Below are 8,693 nucleotides of genomic sequence, written 5' to 3' on the forward strand. Positions count from 1 at the left end.
CTGGCTCATTAAATGTACCACACTAACGCCAGATGTTAATGACAGAAGAAACTGTAGAGGACAGGGAGACGGAGTGAGGACAGGGAGTATATGGGAATTCTGTACTTTCCACTCATATTTTCTGTAAACCTAAAACTGCTCTAAGACAAAATTCATTAATTAAAAACAAACAAATGAAAAGGCCATTAATGGCTACTGTGTGAACACCTGATCATCAGAGAGCTCTGATGGAGTCTGTAGTCTTGCTCTTACAGGCACTGCCAGACCTGGGCTGGGGCTTTGTGTCCTTCAGTATACAGCAATATACAGTACACATGAATCGCACAGTCATAAAAAAATTACATTGGGTATTTTACTGTGTGTATGAAAGCTATTATATTAATTTTTACCATATTAGAATGTTTTGGTCTCAAACCATATATGATGGAAAATTTTCACACAGAGTTCCTTTAAAAATGTCCCAAATTGGCATAGTTTTTGCATGTCTAATTCCATTTGGCACCTGCTCCTTTGAGGGTAAGAACAGAAAAATCATCCAACCTTTAATGTGGTCAATTTTATCCTTTGAAGCACAATCCTGTTGAAAATCTGTAAAACTTAACACCTATACTTTTGTGAATTAAACTCTGATATTTATTAATTACAAAACTTTTTGTGAATATAATTACATATTCTGCAATTTTTTTAATTTGGGGGGAATATCAATTTGTTTTTGGTTTGTCATATAGTGCCCAAATAGACACTGGATCTTTAGAACTGATGTGTTTCTCACTTTCCCTCTCATTGATAGGATGAAAAAAAGCATAAGAGAGATTTCAGTATAACACAGACAGCATAGGTGAACATCTTTGTTTTCTCATTTATGTGCCATGAGGCTACCTTAATTCTTCCTATACGAAAGTAAATTCCCTTAATAATAAAAATATATTTTAAAGGTTTTTTAATTTTTTATTTTGAAATAATTATACACTTACAACAAGTTATAAAAATAGTACAGGCAAGGCACGGTGGTTCACACCTGTAATCCCAGCATTTTGGGAGGCAGAGGTGGGTAGATCACTTCAGCCCAAAAGTTCAAGACCAGGCTATGCAATATGGTGAGACCCCATCTCTGCAAAAAAAAAAAAAAAAAAAGCAAAAGCCTGGTATGGTGGCATGCGCCTGTAGTCCTGCTTACTCGGAAGACTGAAGTGGGAGGATTGCTTGAGTCCTGGAGGTTGAGGCTGCAGTGAACCAAGATTGTGCCACTGCACTCCAGCCTGGACAACAGAGTAAGACCCTGTCTCTAAATAAATAAATAATAAAAATAGTACAGAGAGGTACTACGCATTCTCCATCCAGCTTCTCCCAATGATAGCAAATATTAACATGATTAGCAGATTTTTCATACACAACAAAATATTTCCAGTCAATTACCATATTGTTTTTAATTAAGCAGATTACATATTTTTCAATAATTTCAACAGCCCTCTAGACGAATTCACTTTATTCATCTAGTGAGATTTGACTAATATGGTGGCTCTTGAGCATGCCTTAGAATCAGCTGCAGGCACATTAAACCAGAGGTTACTGGGTTCCTCCTTCAGAATTTCAGATTCAATAGGTTTCAGGTAGAGAACCAGAAGCTGCAGTTCTAAGAGGTTCCCATGTGATGCCAATGATAGTGGCCTGAGAACCACACCTTGAAAACAAAAGAATGAAAACCACATAACCTATGGCTAATTTCATGTTTTTAGGATGTAAGCTTAAGAAAGTCAGAACGAATTTGAAAGTGAAAACACAACTAGTAAAACTAGACATTTTATTATCTCTAAATGAGTAGCAGAAGAGGTTTGGGAACAACCGAGTCTGGCCAAAGTACAAAGGTTGTATCTTCAATGAAATTAAATTACTAGAAAGAAATTCTGACAATGAAAGCTAAAACTTAATCAGTGGAATTGCTCTATGTCTGAAGAAAATAGGTATTTATAGGGAGGGAATGATCTGTATGGATTTTTGGAAAAAGAACATCTTCCAAAGTAAAATTTGTGGTTATTCAGCATTACTCAGAAAAGGGAGCACATTGACGAAGTGATATGAATAATCAACCTGGAATGAGTGGTCATGCATGTACCAGACTTGGTGAGACTAATCATTGAGAGCATTTATCTCTTTAATTGTTAGATTTGATTTGCATGTAAGAGTTGCACTTACCTGTTCTTTTTCTGGCAAACTTCTGATCCACTTGGAAATTATGTATTTTTTTCTTGAGACCAGGGTCTTGCTCTGATGTCCAGGCTGGAGCACAGTGGCATGATCATGGCTCACTGCAGCCTCGACTTCCCAGGCTCAAGTGATCCTCCCACCTCAGCCTCCCATGGAACTGGGACTACAGGCATGCACCACCATGCCTGGCTAATTTTTATATATTTTTTTGTAGAGGCAGGGATTTGCCATGTTGCCCAGGCATGTCTCGAACTCTTGGGCTCAAGCAAACTGCCTGCCTTGGCCTCCCAAAATGCTGGGAGTACAGGCATGAGTCACTGCACCCGGCCGGAGATTATATTTTTGGATGTAAATGAACGCAGAGGCCTTATGAACTATTTATCGATCTCATATGAGTTTTGTTAGTCCCTAGGCTGTATCAACTCTAAGGACCCAGACAATACAGAATTTCTAGATATGCAAGTACTGGTACTTCTAAGGGCTTATTGGGGTGATCAAATTGTGTACATACCTCTGTATCTCCTCTCCATATGACAGTAAAACTACTGTTTATACATTCTGAAAAATTATCCATTTTAAACACATGAAATGTTTCTATTTACTAGAACTCCAGAGAAGAGACCAGGATGTTAATTACAAATGTCAGTGCTGTCAAGAACTGCGAAGGTTCTGAGATTTTTACCCTGTTTTCTGGCTTACAAGTTACGCTGCCACAGTTCCATGGATGCTGAAAAAAAGACAAGATTCCTGGACCAGAGATGAAAGATAGCAGTAGCCAGTGTCAGAATTTTTGTGCTGGTTCTCTGAGCCCCCACTCTTACAGGACAACACAAATGGGGCAGATGACAGCTGTAACACACTGTTGGTTGTGTTCCAGGAAAGGAACCTGAACTTAGCCAGAATCTTTTACAATGGGCAGTGAGCATGCCTGCCCTTTGCTTTGGAATGAAATATTCTCTTTGTTATACTGGATATTAGGCATGCCTGTCCATTGCCCCGGAGGCTTGACACTGTCTCTGTCTTCTAAGGCTGTAAGCAAACCTTTGTTCAGAAGCGCAACACTTTCTCCATTTGCCAAGTCCATTCAGTATACAAACACCCTTGAGATTATCCACAAGAAAGGGCAGTCACAATATGTGCATAAATGTGAAAGACCCATGGAGAATTGTCTCCCAATCAGTGTATATATATTGCAACAGTTCTCAGTTCTGAAAACACTGACTAATTGATTAATGATTTTCTTCTAGAAATCTTATCCTTCCATGATCCAATTCATGTAAATTAGAGCTAGATAAATCTATTACCTAGGCTAGTCTACTTTGAGGTAAAGGCGGATTTGTGGTAATATATAATGGCACATATGCATTTGTTTTCAATTCATGTCCTTTCAAATACTCCTTTTTCCCCTTAATATTTCTAATTATTTTAATCATTGCAAATTTTCATAATGATTATTTGGTTTCTATTTTTCTCTCCTTTAGAACTGTTAAAAGTGTTCTGATTCTGATTTTATCTCTGTAAAATAACTCACTGCTTTTGAGTCACTCCTGAATCTTGAAAATTTTGAAAGGTTAGTAAAATGTTATACTGTTTCATTATTGCTGTGGTAGCTACAGTTTTCTTTTCCCTTCTGCTTTTTGTGCCTTTGTTTATGTCATGCTACAAAATACTTTTGATCCTTTCCTGATAACTTCTACCAGACATAATGTCTCCTATCAGAGATCTAAGTCTGCTGCAGAAAATATCTATTGTGTATTTATGCTAATTGGAACATACTGTCTTGTTTTCTCTTCTTCAATGAGATGAAGAAAACAATAATTTTGTCTCATTTAATTTTTTTAGAAAGAAATTTTGCATTTTACACAGAATAAGAAAATTGTTGTCTTTTTAAAATATAGCATATAACTTTGAAAAAATTCCCTGTCATATGTGGTTAAACTCTAAGGGAAAAATTATGACAATCATTTCTAATTTTTGCAACTATAATTGTCTATGGCAGATTCATTTGATGTGGATATTAGATTTGTAGGGAATAGAACACTCTTGAAGTCTGCTATCCTTTTATTATAAGCAAGCTGCTCACTGTAAGAATAAAAACAGTTTTAGCCACTTTAAAAGCTCATTATTTTGAGGGGCAGGCTTTGGCTTGACAGCTAGAACAAATTCTGGCTCATGGCCAGCTTTGTTTCCTTTCATACAAACATTCAGTGATTAACTAGACTCACAGAACCTTAGTGTGGAAGATGTAGCAGGAATCATTCAGTTCCATTGGTTTTCAACCTCTTATATGGTATAAACCCACCAAACTCTTGGGTCTCACCATAACGGAAAAAAACAGTAAACAACAACAAAATGCAAACACAAAATTTTATGAGTTTTGTGCTTCCTTTCATTATAATAATGTCTTAAAATTTGTTCAAAAAACTCAGGCCTGCCATCTATGCTACATATATATATTTGTGGTAAATTAGTAGTGGTTGAGATCCACTGCGAGTTTCAAGATTAGAAAACAGGCTTGATCAGCTGAGGTCGCACAGCTGTTTGGTGGCAGAGTCAGGATTAGGGCCCTACATCTCTTCATTCTCAGATATGTTTATCAATATCTTGCCTCCTGGGGCACTGAACAGATGCTCAGTTGCCCCTGTAGTGATCTAAACCCTGCTTCTCTTTATGTCTGTATTCTGGGTGGGACTTTATTTGATAAATGAGTTAGCCACAGGCATAAATTAGGCAGTTTTCACTAATGTCCAGAGGTCACTAGGGTACCATTAGTAAAATAGGGTTTTATCTTAACTAAAAGGGCATCCTAGTAGCCTGAAAGAATTTATGAACCTCCAAACACATTAAACCAGAACTGAAGACATTTAGTATAGTCATTTAACAAATAATCCAAAACTTCTATTCTCTCAAAAATTATTTAACAATCTACATTTTTCACTTGATGAAAATTTTATCACATTTTCTTCACATATGTACCTTGGTGACTGTGAATCACTGATTGGTTGCATATTCACTCATCTGGGTCACATACTTTTATTGAGTGACAGAAGCTTGGGAATAAAGATGAATCCAATACTCCCTGAATTCAAGGCACTCAAAATTTAGGAAAGAGTAAAAAATATATAAATGAAAAGTCATTCAACTTGAATAAGACTATAGAGCACAAATTGTAGTATAATATACTTACTTTCAAAAGAATATTATAAAATCTCTGCTTTTGTAATTAATGAAGAATCCTATTAAGATAATCATAACTACTAATGGAAAAGCCATAGCACACAAATATATAGTTTAAAGAATAATTACTTACTAATTTAAAATAATCTACATAGTTTTCTAAAAACTTACATGTATATCATCTTATTTAATCTTGAAAACAATTCTGGGAAGTAAGTAGGATATACAGTGCTATCATCATTTTATAAGTGAAACTCAGAAATTTGGCACTTAATATACGGTAACCAACAAATACACTGCAAAGTCACCAGGATGTATGTCCCTCCTGATCTCTCCCCTTCCTTAGGTACCTGTGAGCTGGGCCCAAACTTAATACAGCTTTTAATCCCAGACAGTGTTTTGGGGCCCTGATCCTTTCCTCCTTTGCTTATCACAGGAAGCCAGAAAGAAATGTAAATTTACTCTTGCCTCCAGGTTCCTTCAGCCTGGAGTAAAAACTTAAACAGAATACAACCCAGACGGAAAGACTGAAGGAAAAGGTCTCAAATCCTGACAGGCTGAATTCTCAAAGACCATAACTAAAAAAAAAACAAATCAAAATGCTATGTTTAAAAAGCTTTTCTACCTCTCCTAATGGTCAAGCCAGACCCTTCTCCTATTAGATGCAAACGCCATCTTTAATCTATAATGCATCTGCTTTCACAACATAGAATGATTAAAACAGAGGAAGGCTACCCTCCACGCCCTATTCTACTTCCTTTCTGTGCTTTTCTAACTAGCTTATTACTATGAACACCGCATGTTTCCGGCGATGTTTTTAGAGCTCTTTCCTTTGTTGTCATCTGCTAGATTCAGAGCCTCTCATTAAGGAAATTAATGTAGGTATAGTAAAATGTATGGCCAAAAGAGTCAAAATTGAACTAGGTTTTGCTCACTCCATGTCCGTTCCCTATACCAAGCTTCCTCAACTACTCTCTTTGTATTTTTTACCTTCACTAATTTGACAGCTATTCATGAGTGTTTAGATACAGCTGTCAAATTAATAAATAATTCTAAAGTGCCATTTTTCTTGCAAATCCAATGATACTTAGACAACTTTTGGCTAGGCAATGCATAGGCGTGGTGGCTCAAGCCTGTAATCCCAACACTTTGGTAGGCCAAGGCGGGCAGATCACTTGAGGTCAGGAGTTTGAAACCAGCCTGGCCAACATGGACAAACCCCATCTCTACTAAAAACACAAAAAAATTAGCCAGGCGTGGTGGCAGGCTCCTTTATTACCAGCTACTTGGGAGGCTGAGGCAAGAGAATAGCTTGAACCTGGAAGGTAGAAGTTGCAATGAGCCGAGATGGTACCACTGCACTCTAGCCTAGGCAACAGAGCGAGACTGTGTCTCGGAAATTAATTTATCGTAATATAAACAGTTTCTAATTTTTACTTAGATTTATAAGGGTTAGACGATGTTCCTGAAAGAAAATAGAAAGTCACATAGGTAACCTGATTGATCTCAGACCAGTGTGTTTAATACTGCAAGGCAGTATAGTAAAGGGGTAAAGAAAGAAGTCTGGGGTCAGATTGTCTGGGTAGGTCTGATTTTGGGCTCTACATTTATTACTGTGTCACCTTAGGTAAGTCATTTAACTTTTCTGTGTCTCAGTTTTATCATCTAAAAAAAAACCCTTAAGATAATAATAATATCCAACTTATAAAGGCGATGATTTAGGACTTGTAAGATGCTCAGAAGAAATGTTGTCTGTGGTCATTATTGCACATAGGCTAATATTGAGGGGAGAACACTGGTTCATACCCCTACCTGTGATTTCAGGAATTCTGCCCCACTTAAAGTCTTACCAATATATGTTTGGATTTCCCATTTAAGGTTTTCATGGGCTTACAAAAACTCAGATCCTGCCTAAGCTACCTGAGGGCACATTTTACCTCCCCTGCTGCTGGTCCTGTGACAAGGCTAATGTCTAGCCACACCAGAGTGCCTCCCCTAGATGCTCCCAACATTGGATTTCCAGGAGTCTTACTGTACCAAAGCCAAGGTTTTTTCCACCCAGAAGGGAAGGGAATACTTAGCCTCCTGCCTCTTGATGCCACATTCTACTTCCTTGAGTGCTTTAGGGAATTTGCTTCGATGCTTCATGACTACTACACCTTTCTCTTTAAACTTCACGCTTGGGGCCCTGGCTATGAAACAGGGATACCCGAGGCACAAAACCTCCCTACCTCTCCCGTTTTTCAAAGAGCAACTCTCTGGCAAATGGACTCATGAAAGTCCTGCCTAAAAGTTCCTCAGACATGTTTGAATGGGCTTAAATCTTACTTTAGGCTCAGTCCAGGACTCTGATTCCCCTTTCCTGGTTACATAAAGATGCTAATAAAATCCTGAAACCTCCTTTAAGCAATCGGCAAACAGAATTTCCTCTTAGCTTTCCCTTTTGGGCAACTGTACATTCCTGCACTATATTCAGTAAACATATTTCCTAAACAAAGTAAAGCTTTCCATATGCTTTTGTGATTTTAACACATTACTGATTGAGCACAGTAAAAGCCTGAAATGCATGCAGTGCTAGTAAGATAGTCCCATGGGTATCTACTTCCTTAAACAACTTTCCCTCAAAAGTACTAAATGTCTCCATAATATCAACTATTGATAAAGTTCTCAATTCAATGTTATGTCAGTTGAGGCAACCCACTGATTTATATTTCCTAGAAGGCTTTTTCTTTGAGAGTTAGAATGGTAGACAGAAAAGGAAATTAATCTACATGAAACTCTAAGAGAAAAATGTAGGTTTTCAAGTAGTGAGGAATGGCAAACTATTTTTTTTTTCCTGCAGGACATTTCTGATGAGTCACGTTTATATGCACAAGTATGTATACCCACTGTTACTACACGCACAGTAGAGATACAGTTGGCTGCAGGCTGTACACAATAATCTGAAGCCTGGCTGTAAACCTTCTCTTCACATTAATCTGCCACACACTCTGATGATTAGGAATCCCTGATCCACTAATAATCTTTTCTACTATGAATATACAGCTGAACAATTTGTGATTACAGTTGCTAATATATCCTGAAGTACATCTAACCTCCAGTTGATGTCCCATCTGGTGGTGTTTCCAGTTTTGTGAGCTTTATCTCTGAATCAACTTTAATAGAAAATGGTAAGGTCCTGAAGCACTAGTAGTCACTTGGTTCTGGAACCCTATTTATCTCTGCATTTCAATAATGGGCATTTTTATTTAATGCCAATGAGCAGGGAATGTTCACAGAATGCACTATGTAGGGATTCTCTAATATCTGCA

This window comes from Pongo abelii, chromosome 4, assembly GCF_028885655.2.
Source record: "Pongo abelii isolate AG06213 chromosome 4, NHGRI_mPonAbe1-v2.0_pri, whole genome shotgun sequence".
In the NCBI taxonomy this organism is placed as follows: Eukaryota; Metazoa; Chordata; class Mammalia; order Primates; family Hominidae; genus Pongo; species Pongo abelii.